Source organism: Amblyomma maculatum, chromosome 7 (assembly GCF_055883805.1).
Source record: "Amblyomma maculatum isolate TAMU_Amacu chromosome 7, ASM5588380v1, whole genome shotgun sequence".
Classification (NCBI taxonomy): Eukaryota; Metazoa; Arthropoda; class Arachnida; order Ixodida; family Ixodidae; genus Amblyomma; species Amblyomma maculatum.
In genome coordinates this window covers 106,970,254-106,985,896 of record NC_139350.1, presented here as the reverse complement: position 1 = coordinate 106,985,896, position 15,643 = coordinate 106,970,254, and the positions used below count along the sequence as shown (strand labels likewise).

General features: G+C 44.3%; 1 pseudogene; it reads left to right on the top strand.

Annotated features, from left to right (window-relative positions):
- The first annotated feature begins 11,911 nt into the window (after window positions 1-11,911).
- Window positions 11,912-14,992, top strand: LOC146184277 (uncharacterized; annotated as a pseudogene).
- Window positions 14,993-15,643: the final 651 nt, after the last annotated feature.

Here is a 15,643-nt window from a genome sequence, read left to right as displayed (position 1 = left end):
TGGAGTGAAAGGAATGAATGGATACCTGGAGGCACCACTCGATTGAGAACGTGGTGCGAGACACCGCTGGTTCTTAGCACAAGGAGACGCATCTACTCAAAGTGGAAACACAAACAGTTCATTAGGGAAGGACCGCGGAGTGAAAGTTTTTTTTTAGGTGACAAGACATGACACGCACACTGCGTGCGTGCACATGTTTTGCGCGCATACACTGTGGTTTATGCGGGGGCTATTCGCTCGCACGAAGAACCTGCACATTGTCACCGCATCACCCTTTGCACCCCTGCATTGTGTGCGAACAGTGGACGCTCGCCTGCAGTGCTAAGCCGCTAACCTTCACGCCCAATCGCTGAGGGGCTTTGCGCTATTTTGTGCTTTTCTGAATATGCTTCTGGCCCTGTACTCTTTCCCTCACGCATTCGTATTTCGCCAGGCGCTTCAGGCTCGGATAGCAAGTGACACGGCTAGCAAAAACCAAACAGAATGCGCATAATCTTCCGGTAAATTTACATGTATCGGGCTTGCTTTTCGGCTGGCGACAAAAGTGCAAATTTATCAAAATTAAGACATGCCTTGACAGATTGCAGGTTGCTTGGACGAGGTTCTTCATCCGTGCGCGCAGTTGGTCCAGTGGTATTTCTCGCAAAATCTAGACATTATGTGTTTGACAGCGAGTGCTACGGATATCGCCACGTTATGCTGCATGGTGTGCTGGCAAAATGCTCGCACGTGACATCACGATACGCCAGCTGGCGTACCACGCGTATGATCCACCGTTTAGATGCTATGTGCGTCATGCGACTCTCAAATATTGGTCGAAAAAGGAATAGGACAGTAGACCAAAAGAAATAGTTTCGGCCGGCGGTATCGAGTGGTTGTCTCCTTCACATCTTCGTTGGTGCGTGCTCTGTTCCCTAGAGCTTTCAGTGGCACACGTGTGCTTAGGTGCAGCTGTCCTCTCGGAAAGCACCGTTTTGAATGTAGCTTTGCAGCCGCTACAAGAACTACAACTGCAAAAGGACGACGTCGCATACGGAGTACAGATGAAAAAAAAGAAAAAGAAACGAAGGAATTCGACGCTGCTGTTTTGGTTCAGTGCTTTTCATGCTTATAAACATTACAAATATGTGCTCATAGATAATCAAAAACCAGACGTCATCACCGATAATCATCGTAATGAAACGATAATGAAACGTAACAGCCGGTGTACGTCTGTCTAATTGTATTTGGTCACTTACGAAGCGTGTATGGACATCTTCGCAAAGGTGGGACAGTTGACCGCACTACGCTGCGTGGAAAGAGAGAAGTTTCAACTGCAGACAGCGTAACATAAACAAAGTGACACCGAGAGGGCAGCTGGGCGCATTTCACTGTGACAAGAGAAAAGTGCTTGCCTACATGTAAACCGAATTACCGGGTTCCTTCGGCGCACACGCAGTGGCATTAGTGGGGCCAAGTAGGGCTAATGCGCGTGCGCAGCCGGCACTCTCTACTTCTCTGTGCGTCTACGCTATGCTCAAAATAGTAAGCCTCGAAGCCGTGGATTCATGTTTATTATTATTATTATTATTATTATTATTATTATTATTATTATTATTATTATTATTATTATTATTATTATTATTATTATTATTATTATTATTCAATGCACCGTAAACGCTTTCGCGGACATTTAATGCATGTGGTGGGTTGACGGAATGAAGCGCGTGTCTGTATCGGGCGGTCGTGCAGAACAGAGTACTGATATCCATCGCGGCACACGCACATCGCCACTGTTTTTAGAGTGCCGCAATGAAAAAAAATCGAACGTATTTATTAGCACAATGACAGCCTCCCTTTACGAGCGCACATGGTCATCCCCGATTAGTCATCGCGGTGAAATTCCAAGCTTTTTGGGTGTTTCTTGCACCTCATTTCGGTTTTGTACTGAAAAAAAAAGTAAATAAACGTCACGTTTGGCTTTGACTTAGGACATCGTTTTCTTTACACCTTCAAACACGCCAGTTGGTTTTAGTAAAGTAAGTAGAGGAGGCTCAAAATTTTTGCCTCCGAATGGCTGAATGTCGATTGACACCACCGAAATGAAATATGCGACGATGTGTGGAGCGGAAATCACATGACGGTCTGATTCGGCGCGCAGTTTTGACGTCGAGGTCACCAGCGGCATTTTTCTTTTTTTACTGAAATCATTTTCGATAACAAACATGCAAAGCAGTAAAAGAAAATAAAACCAAAGACTAACGCTAGTTGTAATCCTTACTGCTTAGCATCAAGGAGCCACGTGGTCTTACTCAAAAAGATTCAGAAATATAAGCGTAGTAGCACAGCTAGCAGTGCGAAAGCAATTCCAAGCAAACACGCAGAAGACACGCGGCAAGATCTATCAAGGCAGCAGTTGTTGCTTCCCTCAGGAGATAGGAGCCTGAGTCTTGCACGAAGGCACATTCACGAACTGGGCTGAACCTGTTCAATCCGTTTCGAAATGATTTTAACAATACCACGTCAATTCGATGTAGACAGCTATATGTCGAGGCCTTGCGGTGAAACCCACAGTTGACCGCGTCGAGTTATCGCTATAGCTTCGTTCCCACGTGTAGCGAACATCACCCATTTTTGCTGTGCACAGATAACAAATGGCGACCACGCCTTGCAGACTACTTTTTTTTTTTTTTTTTAGTGATAGGAAGGCAAATTTCCACTCCTTTGCAATGATAAAATCGGAAATAAATGGGAGGGAATGGAAACATAATGTTCAAAAAACAAAATGACTTGAAACAGCATCGCCGCAGAAGAAACTGCATAAATATTCGCAGCATCTGCCATATTCTTGGTTTAGAGAAATTGCTTCAAGGGTCTATCAACTTGCATCTTGAGCGTTCACGAGCATACTTCAGCCGACTGATTGGAAAGTCATTCTAAGGAGTTCTTGTGTGGACAAAAAAAGCAGGAGGATAAGGGTTAGGTGCAACAAGTGGCCCTGAACCAGTTCTGCTATTGTTCAACTCTAATCCTGCTAAAACGCTGCATGGCATAGTGAAACAACAAAACATTGGGGTGAGGTCAACGAATTGCCACCATGATTGATCTCATGATAGAGGAAGAGAGGGACAGGGACTGGTCATTTTGGGCAAGGGCTAAAAATATACAGGCACGAGGGACAGGCAAAGCGCTTTGTCCCATGTCTCTCGACCATCCCTGCCTCTTTTTTGCGCTTTGTCAAAATGAGCAAACTCCACCAACTAGCCCAAGAAACAGCATTGCAGAGAGACAGTGTGCCTAAAGCTCACAGCCGCTTTTTGTAAGCCTACAAAAGCTAGTAAATTCAGACCACAATAATCTGGGCATGCACTGGGAAAATGTTTTGTCTAACATGAAAATGAATACATTCCGATGCCTGTGCTGCTTAGCATTCGTCAAGTTTTTTCTCTCAGTGTGGCGATTGAAGAAAGTATAAAGGCATAACACTTCCCCTAAGTACATCCAAAATTGCGTCATGTTGGGGGTAGAAGTGGCGTGGGGTGAAGGGAACTACTGGAATACATAAGCCCCGACTCCAAACACACATGCGTCATGCACTGCCGCGCTAACGTCGTCGCACGCGTCAGCCAAAGCCGGTCTGCACATGCGCGCAGCGCCTGCGTGCATCGCGAGCTCTGATGCTGTGATCTGTCCCTGCCAGATATCTGGCGCGTGCTACACGCGTCGAAAACTAGCGAGGGGTTGGGACCGCGCGGCTGTCCCCTACTCCGTTCTTCTCGTCCTGAAGTCCACTTAGCTCCCCCTGCTTCTTTCCTTCAAAGAATAGTTTTCTTCATGGTTTTCAAATTTTCTCGGTCCGCGCGAGAGGGTGACGCCTGCCGTGACTGCGGCGTTGACGTCGCGGCGCATGGAAAGTGCTTTGGAGTACCCGCTTTATTTATGGCAGTTACGAGGGTTTACCTACAGAAGGAATGTGAGGATTGACAGCCATGTTTGTCAGTTCTTCGATTTTCCGTACTGTTTCCTCGGACTGTTTTTCTTTTTTCCATCAATGATGAAACAAACCCTTCACACATTCGTGGGGACAATAATGTTTGTAAACGGTGTAGGTTCGCCAGTACTTGTCTAAATGGGGCGATCCCCCCCCCCCCCCCCCCCTTCTTCATTGGAACCGCAGATGAATCAACAAGGGTATCTTATTGTACGATCCCCAGACATGTAAATTAGAATTCCGGGGCTGGTAAATTTCAAATTATGAAATTATTGTCAAGAAACACATGTGCTAGTTGCAAAGCGGCGCATATTTAGATAACTGCTCGTGATGTCTCACTTTTCTGGTCGTCTTATTGCTCAGAACATGTTTATTTATTTATTTTATTTACATTACCCCTCAGGGAGGCATTACATATATTTTGAATATATTTCAGAAATATCATGTTGCACTCACGCTCTCGAGTGCTGCTAGTATGGCAGTCCGCTTTCTCAACGCACCTTATAGCTAAAAATGTCGCAACAAGAGCGCATACTGACTTGAAACTAGAGCTTGCGGTAGTTATTATAGCTGGAGTAACATTACCAATTGTACGCTTACTACCAGCGCTGGTGCATTCGCCTTCAGCCCACCTGCTCATGTTGCTGTATATAGCACAAGGAGCTCAATCTAAAACATCAATCTATTCGTTGTGTCGTCTTCTGACCTTGTGCTCCCGTCCACGTTCCGCGCTGTCACCTCAAGATGCATAAGCAACACGCCCAAGCTGCTATTCTAAATAAAAACAAAAATGGGGGAGGGGGAGGGGCGGTTAGCTTACCGTCAACACTATATAGCCTCGTGTGTTTCAATGGAAATGCCTCCCCCCCCCCCCGCCCCCACCAGGGAAAAAAGAAAGCGGTCAGCGCGTTATGAAAAGGAAAGTACGCACACCCACATATATCAGCGCGCGCGTTTTTTTTCTACTTTTATTACAACGGAAAAATTACCGACGATTCCGTTACTTCCTAATGCGAAATTTGAGCGTATCTCATTGGCTGTTCCAGCTTTTCGATAGATTGAGGCAAAGATTTCGAGCAAGACATGTATGTACAGTTACAGACAACTTTTTTATTTTATTTTTCACACGTATTTCTTCAAGAAACACTCCACTAACAGTTCTTGACTGTCATGAAGGAAGCTTTGTGGATCAGGAGTTCGCGTAAGGCAGCGTATGGACCTGTAGGAGCGTTGCGCAGCGAAGAGATAGCGACTGACTGATGCTGCTGACGCCGCTAGCGAGTCAAGTCAACATGGCTCTGCGTTTCGGCTTAGGATGTATGCACCACGATCCACTTACGCCGGAAAACACCGTCGCCGCCACAAAGGAAAAAGGTAGGGGGAGGGGGGACTCGCAGCGGCGAATGGTGGCAGGAGCGTGCGCTGCCCTGGCGGCGGAGCTGGTTACGAGGGACAACGCAGACGGCGACGCGAAACGCAGGAACGGGCGCCAAAGAGCTGGGCTCTAAAAAAAAAAGAAAAAGAAAAGAAAGCTGTTCAGTACGCCAAATGGCCACATCAGGGCAGCGCGAGGAAGTACATGTCCGGACAAATTCTAGGGGCAGTAAGTAACCGAAGGGCGTCTTGCATTATTTTTTTGTTGCACATACAACGACAGAAACGAATCCTTTGACTCCTAAGAATGCCTCAGTGGCAGCCAGTTATGCATTTTACCGTGGTTAGCGCGAGTGATTGTCGTTCTATGCTTGTTATGAAAGCAGGTGATGCTGGTAGTGAATAAATAAATAAGTAAATAAATATATAGAAAGTACACTGGATTCGCAATGCAGCAAAAACGTACATCTAACCAATGAAGAGTACAGAGGAGATTCAAAGGGGAAGGGTCGAGAAGGAGCGGTCTAACGCGCTTGCGAAACTAACCCGCTTCTACTGGCGACGTTGCCTTATAACTGTCTGCTACCCTCCCCTCTCCAATTCATTTCCCCCAAAATTTAGCCTGAATGCATTGCGGCAGCTGCGTGGTGCTTACCCTTTTGGTAGGTATTTCACACCTATTTCGCAACGCCAACTCTCCTCTCTAAGGTAGAATGAAATTGGCCATCGCCCTTTTCTCAGCTCATTAGGTTACCAACGTCAGTTTCTATAATTAGAAAAGCCCGAACTAAAAAAAAAAGAAAAAAGAAAATGATTACTGTTGATTGAAACCGACTTTATTGGAATTTTATTATGTGCAATAACGTTTGATAAAAGTAGTTCTGCACCAGAGAGCTCGCAAGAATATACTTCAAAAGTGATAACAGCTCAAAAGATGGGTATCAAAGGAAAGACAATACAGGTGTCGATTTCAGCCAGAGTTCATGACGACACCACCAAAGATGTATACTTCGTCTCACAAAATGTTGTTAGTACTGCGAAAGGCCGGGGCGACATGGACCAAGAGCATTGGACACTTGCGCGTGAGCGAGGCAAACGCGTTTCCCTTTTTTTTGGGGACTTTGTAACTAATGTACAAAGCTCCCCCTGTAATTTCTTGTTATAGCTCCCCTCTGCACTTCCCCTCGCTTTCCTCTCCCCATCATTTTGCTTTCCCGCCGGCTGCAGCTTGGGCGCTTCAGATTTTAGGTAGCAGTTGAAGGGGCCGGCAGCACTCTTTTCCTTCCTTTTGTTTGAATAGCCACTATCCACACCACCTATAATAGGCAATTGTGCTCCCACTGTCGCCCTTGCCGATTCGAGGGGTGCGTCGGAGCACAATTACCTATTACAGTGCGCATTTGAATGGGCCAGGGAGCCCCTGCCTTTAGCAGTGGTGCAAATCTCTTGTGAGTCAAAGTATAGTATACAAGGGCCACATAAATATCTTCCATCATATCGCACCTTTCCATTTTTGGTATACACTTGAGCTATCCTGAACATATATCGACGATGTATCATCAACTCGCTCAAGCTTCCACTCTATCCAGAACAGTGAACAACAAAACGAGGTGGTACTTTTCATTTACGTTAGCACATTCGGTCATGGCCGAATCGAGCGGCGGCGGTCGGCGTCGCCGCTCAAGTTCAGCCGTGGTAAGGCAAGCTAGCACCCCGCAGTCCTGCTATCCGCAGTAGTCAAGCTAAGAACAGGTGAACGCTTCCCTCTGCGCACGGCGGGGAGAAGAATGGGGCTTTGAAAACCCACCCTCCAACAAAAGAAAGCTTCTCTACAAAGCAATGGTTGGGTCCCTCGGCCAACTGGGGGCAAGGCCGATAGGCACTTTCTCAGTCCTGAATCAGTGGCGTAGCCTGGTGGCAGAATTTGAACTAATTCCAAGATGGCCACCGTGGGACCCCCGCCTTAAAGGGGCACCGCGACGTAGGCTAACCATGTTATTTGTATTCTTTATTTGTGTAGAATGGGGCATGGTGATGTCCAAACGGCCAGTGAGAACGGCGAAATTGTGTCGTTTAATAATTTAACCGGCTCCCGAAGTTGCATTTTCGCGCTGACGCGGGCAGCACCAAACGGAATTTTTTGTCACCGGATATGACATCACATTTTTGAGGGCGCTGGGTGGGCGCTGGGTGGGCGCTGGTCTGGTGATTCGCTGAGCGTACACTCTTTGCTTTGCAAGTAATGTTCTTAAAGTTGCTGCAAGAAAAATAAATACAGGCTGTTTTTGTCTTCCTGCGTACTCACTTCATGCCCACCAATACATGTTTTAATATCAATCAAATGCGTGTGACGTGACAGGCGCTAGTCTAATATCTGCTTCAAATCATTCCTTCAAAATAGGGCGTACATTTCTCTATGAATTTCAAAGCAGCTGAGGTAGTTTATTTATCTATATTCCGTCCCTATCCGCGCTCTTTCTGCTCTTTTCGCCCGTCACCGCTGCGAGCTCGTCGCCGTTCATCGTTTCTTTTCGCTGCATTCATTGCGCGTACAGTACGTGGTTTGCTACGTTAACTTCGTGGTTTGTTGCTCTCATGGCAAAGAGGCGGTGCGCAGCCCTTGGCTGCATGAGCACCGATGGTACTGTGGGAGTCACATTCCATCGCTTCCCGACCGCCGCTGAGCAACGGAAACTATGGCTCGAGGCTCTTGGCGTGCCGAACCATACTGCGCGCAGGGTCTGCTCCTTGCACTTTGAACAGAACGCCTTCAAAGGCGCGCCCGATCCTTCAAAACGAAGACGGCTTCGTTGCGGCGCAGTTCCCGGCATTGCTGATGAGCAGCCTACCGAAGCGGGAGAGGTGAGTGCCCAGTTTTGCCAGTATGGATGATCTAATGCAATGCAGCCGTTGTGATCATGTTGGAACATAGTACAACACCTGTACTTCGCGTGATTGCCTTGAAAATGTATGTAGCTTCGAGTTTTCTGTAATTGCATGGAAAATTGATGTTTGGTGCAATGGTTAATGCCAAAAAAAGAAGCGTTAATTTGAAAATCTAGCCCACTGCCTTTCTCTATATTAAACCCATCTTGGTTCTAGCAATTATAATAAAGGAGCTGCAAAACGCAGCTGCTTGATGTGGGGAATTCTCTGGTTCAGAAAGAATGCCAAGAATCAACGCATGGAAAGTGAAGTTATTCAATTCAGAAATTTAAAAATACAAGGAAAAAAAAAATACGCGCCTCCTCCTTCGCGCATAGTCAAAAAAGAACATTTGTCAGCTAGCCCGCAACAAGAAATGTTTTGTTTCTTAGCCGTCATGCAATCTTGCAGCAACTAACATTGCTATTTGTGTGGGTATATTTTTCTATATATGTTTGGGTCATACAGAATTTTTAAAATTGGTAGGCACGTACCAACCGAAACCACTGAGTCGCTGAAAAAAACAATTGCACAGCTAATGGCAAATGCAAGCATGTATGGTGTACAGACCGCAGTGTGCTGCCTCTACATGGCATATTTCATTAATGAAATGACAGAATTATTCATGGCTTTGTAATGCTAGTTGTTATGCATCGGGATGTAATCTGCAGTGGTGCTATAGGGTTGCGCTTATATAGGTTAGGCATGAGAGGTTTCATTTTTTTAGTTATGCTCTTCATTACATTCTGAAGTTGTAGAGAAAAAGGCAGAAGTGGTATAAGTTGATTATATATCATGCCGTAAATGTTTGTAAGAGGAGAAGCTTAGAGCTATGGATATCTTTCTTTCCTAGATTTGCTGGTTGGTGGGAGTAGTCCACCATGTAAAATATAGCTAGAGTGGTACACTCGCAGCCCACCACGTATGATTACGTCCTAGCAAAACATTCCTTTTGCATTCAAGTCGATAGCCTTATGGGGCACTTCTGTGCTCACTGCTAATTTGTAATGTGTACAGAAATTGCAGCAGCAATGTGAACTGTGCCGAATAAAAAAGCACTAGTAAAAATAGCTTAGTATGAAAGCTTTAATTCATACACAGAACATTCTTCTATGCTGTTTTTACTGGGGTGAGAAAACTTCAAAAATGATATTAGCACAATGAAACATTTTTATTGAACATTCAGCATTAAAGTAGGAAAATTTAAGCATGTTATTTTGGAAAGTGTGGTTGATAGACACATTTGATCTCATCTTGCAGGAGTCTCTTGTAGTGGAAATTCATGAAGATGAGGATGCTGCTATGTCACCAGCTGAAGATTTTCATGTGAGACATCCTGTGAATGATTATTTCTAAAGCAATACAGGGTTGAACCATGAGGCTTTTTTCCAACAGGAAACTGACTCTGAGTGGGCAACATTCGACCATGGCATTGGTGCCACTGTGGAAATTTGTGCTGACCATCTCCCATGCCATGACATGCGTTCAGAGTCACCTGATGCAAACCATGTGCGTAGAATCACTGGCAGTATGATTTTAAAGAATAGCAATTTATATTAACACTTTATTGCTCTGATTCTTATTCAGTTTGGAGAAATTGCTACAGGAGACCACACTTACTTCAAGAAGAACTGTCACAGTGCCACACAAACTGATGAGGAACCTGCCCGGCAGCTGAAGTGCAAAAGTGGGTACTCATTCCTGCCTTCTATATTCAATTTTGTATTGTTGTATTAACTGCTTTAATACAAGCACAGTGCCAGTGCATTTTGAATGCAACCTGTAAAATGTATTCCACTGCTTCTGGGACAACTGAGCTTGCACAAGTATGCATTTTTATTGTGAGTATGTATACCTTTCGGGTTATTGCAGATCACTGATGAACAAACTGCACAGATGTATTATTTTATCTACAGGTCTCATGAATGCAGTAAAGCAATGTGGGCTTTACTGTAAATTTCAAGAGTATACGATGGAGGCTTGTAATAGATATTGCAGTCGAGAATATGACAGTGGCGATTCCACGGATTGTTTCTAAAGGAGGGGGGGCTTTTCTACACAAGAATAAAAGAAAATGAAAATGAGTTTTTTTTTTAATGCTACAAGAACTTTCATGCACTTTATTGTTAATTAATCATGAATGATATAGACGTTTTACCATAACTCCTGCTTTGAATATTAATGGCTACATGAGCACTATTCATATATAATCATTTTAACTTTATCTTACTTTACTTAAATGATAGTGTCAGTAAGCAAAAAAGTAACTAAGTGAAAGGTAAAGGACATGGCCATGTTTTATTACTGTAGCTCTCACTTTGAACAATTTCATACTTTTCACAGATGCTGATTTCACAAAAGAAAATGAGCCCTCTGGTTTTCTTTCTTTATTTCAAAGTGTCTATGACACGAGATGTGCAAACACAAACATCCCACTTTTTATTGTGTTCCAAACACATAATTGCATTTCATCGCTCCACGTTAAGCACTGACAGCAAGATTAGAAGGAGCCTTTAATTGGGTTACTTCTCACTATTTTAAATATTGCTCCTGTCATTTTTTTTTTCAGGTGTGCAGGCTGGCATTTTTTTGAAGTCTGTTACGTCAAAGGGGACACAGACAGAGTCACCACCATTGCCAGTACAGGAGGAGACATATTGGGGTTCTTGTGTATCTTGTAACCATGAGACTCCCAGGTGCTCTACACCAAATGCAGCGGGTGCTCTTGAAGAGGCCAGAAACCATGAGCCCTCATTTGAGGAATCGTTCATGTAAGTCTTCTGTTTGCACCTTATTGATGTAACAGCAAGTTGTGCTTGTTAATGAATTTCTGGTACCTGTAAATGGGCAGCAGTCCCGCTAAGTCTATGCAACACTTTGCATCAGCACTGGATTAAGGTGAGGGTTAAGGAAGCTGCAGCTCAGGGCCTCATCTTCAAGGGTAAGAGGAGGGCGTCCATTCATTCTGACCTGCTTCATATGTAAAGACACAAATAATGGAATTTCGAGGGATATGTATGAAGAGAGAAAACCAGGACAAAGAGACTGGACCCTCACCTAATATGACTCAGTCAAGCTTTTGGGAGATCTTTTCGAGCTGCAAAAACAGGATTTCCCCACCACTCTGGGAGGGTCCTTTTTTGTGATGTTTTCTGCACTTGTTTAGGTATTGCAGAGGAGTGAGACATCCTCCATCTTCTGGTCGGAGGCAACATCTAAAAAATGTAACTAGAGCAGTAGATTAGATAAGGAGAAAAATACTTTTCCACCTCCACCATCACTGTTGCCTTACTTCTCTCAAATAGTTCATAGATCACTTTGAGAGAGGAAAATAGGCTGGGCCAGGGTGCATCCTGGACTATAGTCCCTTAATTATTATTTTATACCGCCTCGTCTGAGCATTAAGGGCTATGGTTGTGTTTTGTGTGCTGCAAAACGAATACATCACTCGTGGTACTAATCACACCATGCTTTTTTACGTTGGTGTAGTTAAGATGAAATGGCATATTTTGCAGAAGTCTAATATGGAAGAGAGAAGGAACTGCCAGGTGGGGGGGGGGTTGCATCCACTGTAGCCCAGAGCTCCTATTTAATCTGTCTCTGCTTTGTATTTACAGAATTGAGCCTCCTTCTGAATCATCAATGCCAACTCTTCCAGATGTCCATGATGTGACCTATGAGCCCTCATTTGAGGAATCATTGACGTAAGACTTCAATCATTTGACTTTGCATACGTAGCGGTACCACTTTCCGAGTATTGTTGCCTGTGCACATTGTGTGCTTGCAAATGTTTGTCATTCTTGTATATACACTGTGGTTGTGCTAAGAATGTGTGATGTGTGACACTTTTTGTTTCCAGATATGAGCCTTCTGACGTCCCAGTGGAAGAACGGAAGTTCATTGTTTTTGAAAGTTCACTGCTGGAACTCTTCAAATTGTGCAAGGTGTGCCAGGCACCAATCAAAGTTTCCACTGCCGTCTGTGGTTCTATGAGTGGATGCTATGTGCGCATACAAGCATAAAGTAAGCTGGCATAGCCAGCCAATGCTTAAAAGGAAGCCTGTGGGGAGCTTAGTCTTATGTGCTGCCATTTGCTTCTCTGGTGCAAGCCCAGAAAAGACTTTGAGGCTGCTAAAACAAGCAAACATTCAGGTGCCATCAACCCGTATGTTTTATACATACCAACGGATACTCTTCCAGCCTGCCATCCAGCATGTATGTACCCAGCAAAACATACATTTTTTTGCCTTGTTTTAGTTTTTGTTCATTTTGTGAGTAAAAATGTAAATGAAATGTGCATAGTTATTGAGCTGACTAAGACATGAAACAGTGCATATTGCACGCCTCTAGAGACTCATTTGGCATTGAGCATAGCGAACTTTTTGATTTTACGGGTATCTCCATACAACTGAATTATGTTCCAGGCTTGAAAGAGCATTGAATCGGGGTCGAGGGGGAGCCTCAGTTCACAAGTCGAGCCAATGTTTCGACAACGGGAGACTTGTCTTTGTCTGGGCTGAGGTGCCTCTTTAACCCTTGTTCAGTGCTCTTTCATACTGTGCTACCATATTCTTTCTCCCGTTCTACCCATGTTGCAGGTTTGGGACACTGAACAAGGCATTGTTTTGAGAAGCCTGAGTGCACAAGTGGAGTTGGCAGGAGATGGCCGTTGCGACTCCCCTGGATTTTGCGCCAAGTTCCTGACTTACACCTTCATGGACATTTTAACGAACAAAGTCGTTCACTTTGTCCAGGTGCAAGTTGGAGAGGTTGGTTTTCACTATTTTATAATACTTAAAACATTCTTGCTTGCCTATTTTTTTTCATGCCATTTTTGCGAAACTGAATCACTTTGTGCAAATCTTTTGTAGAATGACCAGGTCAAAACAAGCAATAACATGGAGAAGTATGGCTTGGTGAAGGGGCTTGAGGACCTGAAAAAACACAAAGTGGCAGTAACAACGCTCACCACTGACAGGCACCCTTCAATCAAGAAGCACATGAAAACCAAGGAGCCTGGCATCGACCATAAATTCGATACATGGCATGTTGCGAAGAGTAAGTAATTACACTAATATTATTTCCTTTTTATCTCTTCCTTGAAAATTTTCTCAACACTCCTGAAATCTTTTTGCAGGAATATCTGCATTGCTTGTAGTTATCATTCTGTTTGCATACAGCGCAGTGATGATAGAGCAACTTTTTCTCTTCCTAATGTTTTTTGAAGTAGGCAACACAGACATGCCATTAATATGACCCCTGTTTACATGAACTAATTGAATTATGCACAACTTTTCTAGAAGCTTTGCATGTCCTATGCACTGTCAACACAGCAAATGTGCTCTTTTGTTATGGAAAAAAAGCTTTACCGATGACAAAATTGCACCAGATGTACAACGTTAGCTTTCATAATGTGGCAAGGAGGAGCTGTAGAGTAAAACCTTCGAGCTGCTCAGTTTTAAATAGTACCTCAATGACAGGAAAGTACAGGATGACGGCTGATATGTAAGGATAGAAGTTTTCATTGTCACACTTGGTTGAGAGAAAATGCATTCAAGAAAGACATTTTTTGGGATGCTACCTTCTGCTGTCGTATACAACAGTGAAGTTGTACTCCTATAGACGGAGAGCCCTACATACAAGGTGACTACATAGATATATTGACGATTAGCCAGCTGAAGGACTGAAGATCGTTCATAATCGTGAATGAGCGGCCAAACATGTATGATTGGAACTGCTGCGCAGTGAAGATCACAGCAAGGCATTCCTGTTCGGTAAAACTGTAGTTGCACTCTGGCTTGCTAAGAAAGTGGCTTGCATATGCAATAACATACTCTTGTACTCTTGGTCGTAGTTGCATTTAACAAAAAGGTGCCGATATGCCAACACCGCCGGCATCAGTGTGGACTTCTGCAGGTGCAGAGGCCAAAAGTTGGAGGATAAGATGCAAGTTCAAAAGAAAGTTCCGCTGGTAGAATAAGGCAGACTCGGGCGTCAATTCAAACAAAGCTCCTTCGTCGAGAAGGCACGTCAGTGGATGGGCAGCGTTGGCAAAGCAGTGAATAAAGCATCAGAAGCATGAACATAACCACAAGAAACTGCAGGCCTTCTGGACTCTCGCTGTGTTCGTCGACGAGATGGCCGAGCACCACCGCTGGATGCTCGCCAATGCGGCACATCCTTAAATTGAAAGCTAGGGTGGCTTATGCTTGAAGTCTAACACACGGACCAAATGTTTGTTATGTTTGTCAAACATTTTACCAAAAATGATGTCATCAATGTATCTGCCATTTCATGCTACCCAATACAGTGCCTATAAATCTCAAAAGCTGCAAACGCATTGCAGATTCCAAGTGGCATCACAGTATCTTCAAAACAACCATCCATCGCCTTTATATGCATAACGAAGTCATTGTATAGCTCCTCTATCACTGTGAACATTCTGCGATATTTGCCAGAGTGCCTCGGTGGCTAAGGAAATACTGGTTTCGAGGGATCATATCTTGCAGTTGTCAACTCATTTACCTCTTGTGATTCTGTTTACAGCGATCAAGAAACGGCTAACAGCAGAAAGCAAGAAGACTGCCTGTGCTGCTCTTGTTGACTGGATACAGCCAGTGGTGAACCACCTGTACTGGTGTGCAACTGTCAGTGCAGGTGATGGACAGTTGCTTGTAGCCATATGGAAAAGTAAGTAAAATTTGCCGTGGCGATGGGTTGAAAAATTTGTGGGAACACTGCTGTGATGTGTATTTTTTTATTAGAGGTGCTGCATTAGTACAGTCAGTATATATTTATAGGTTTTACATAGTTCTTCAATATTCCCCAAGACTGTCAATGCAGACTGTGTCATTGATCTTCGCATACTTTAAATTTTCGTTGGGTTCTGCAACCTTATGGAATACTTTTGACTGCACTCTAAACTTTTCAAGTATGCGCCTATGTCCATAGAGACAAATTATGAAGTGTTCGCACATTGTGAAGCGTCGAAAGTAGGAGCAGAGGCCGATAAAGCTCCGGAGCTGCTTCAGGGAGGTTGGCTTCGGAAACTCTGCAACTGCGCGAAGTTTGGTGGGATCAGAAAGAATGCCGTCCTTAGAGACTACGTGGCCTAGAATTGTGAGTTTTCGAGCGGCAAAGTGGCACTTCTTCAAATTCACTGAAGCCCAGCGTCGGAGAGACACGTGAGGACATGCTTTAGGCGGAGAAGGCGAGAAGAAAAGTCGGTGGAAAAAAACTACGATGTCATTCAGATAACAAAGACAGGTCTGCCACTTGAGTCCACGAAGAACAGTGTCCATCAGGCGCTCGAAAGTAGCTGGGGCATTGCAAAGGCCAAAGGGCATAACGTTGAACTCGTATAAGCCGTCCGGT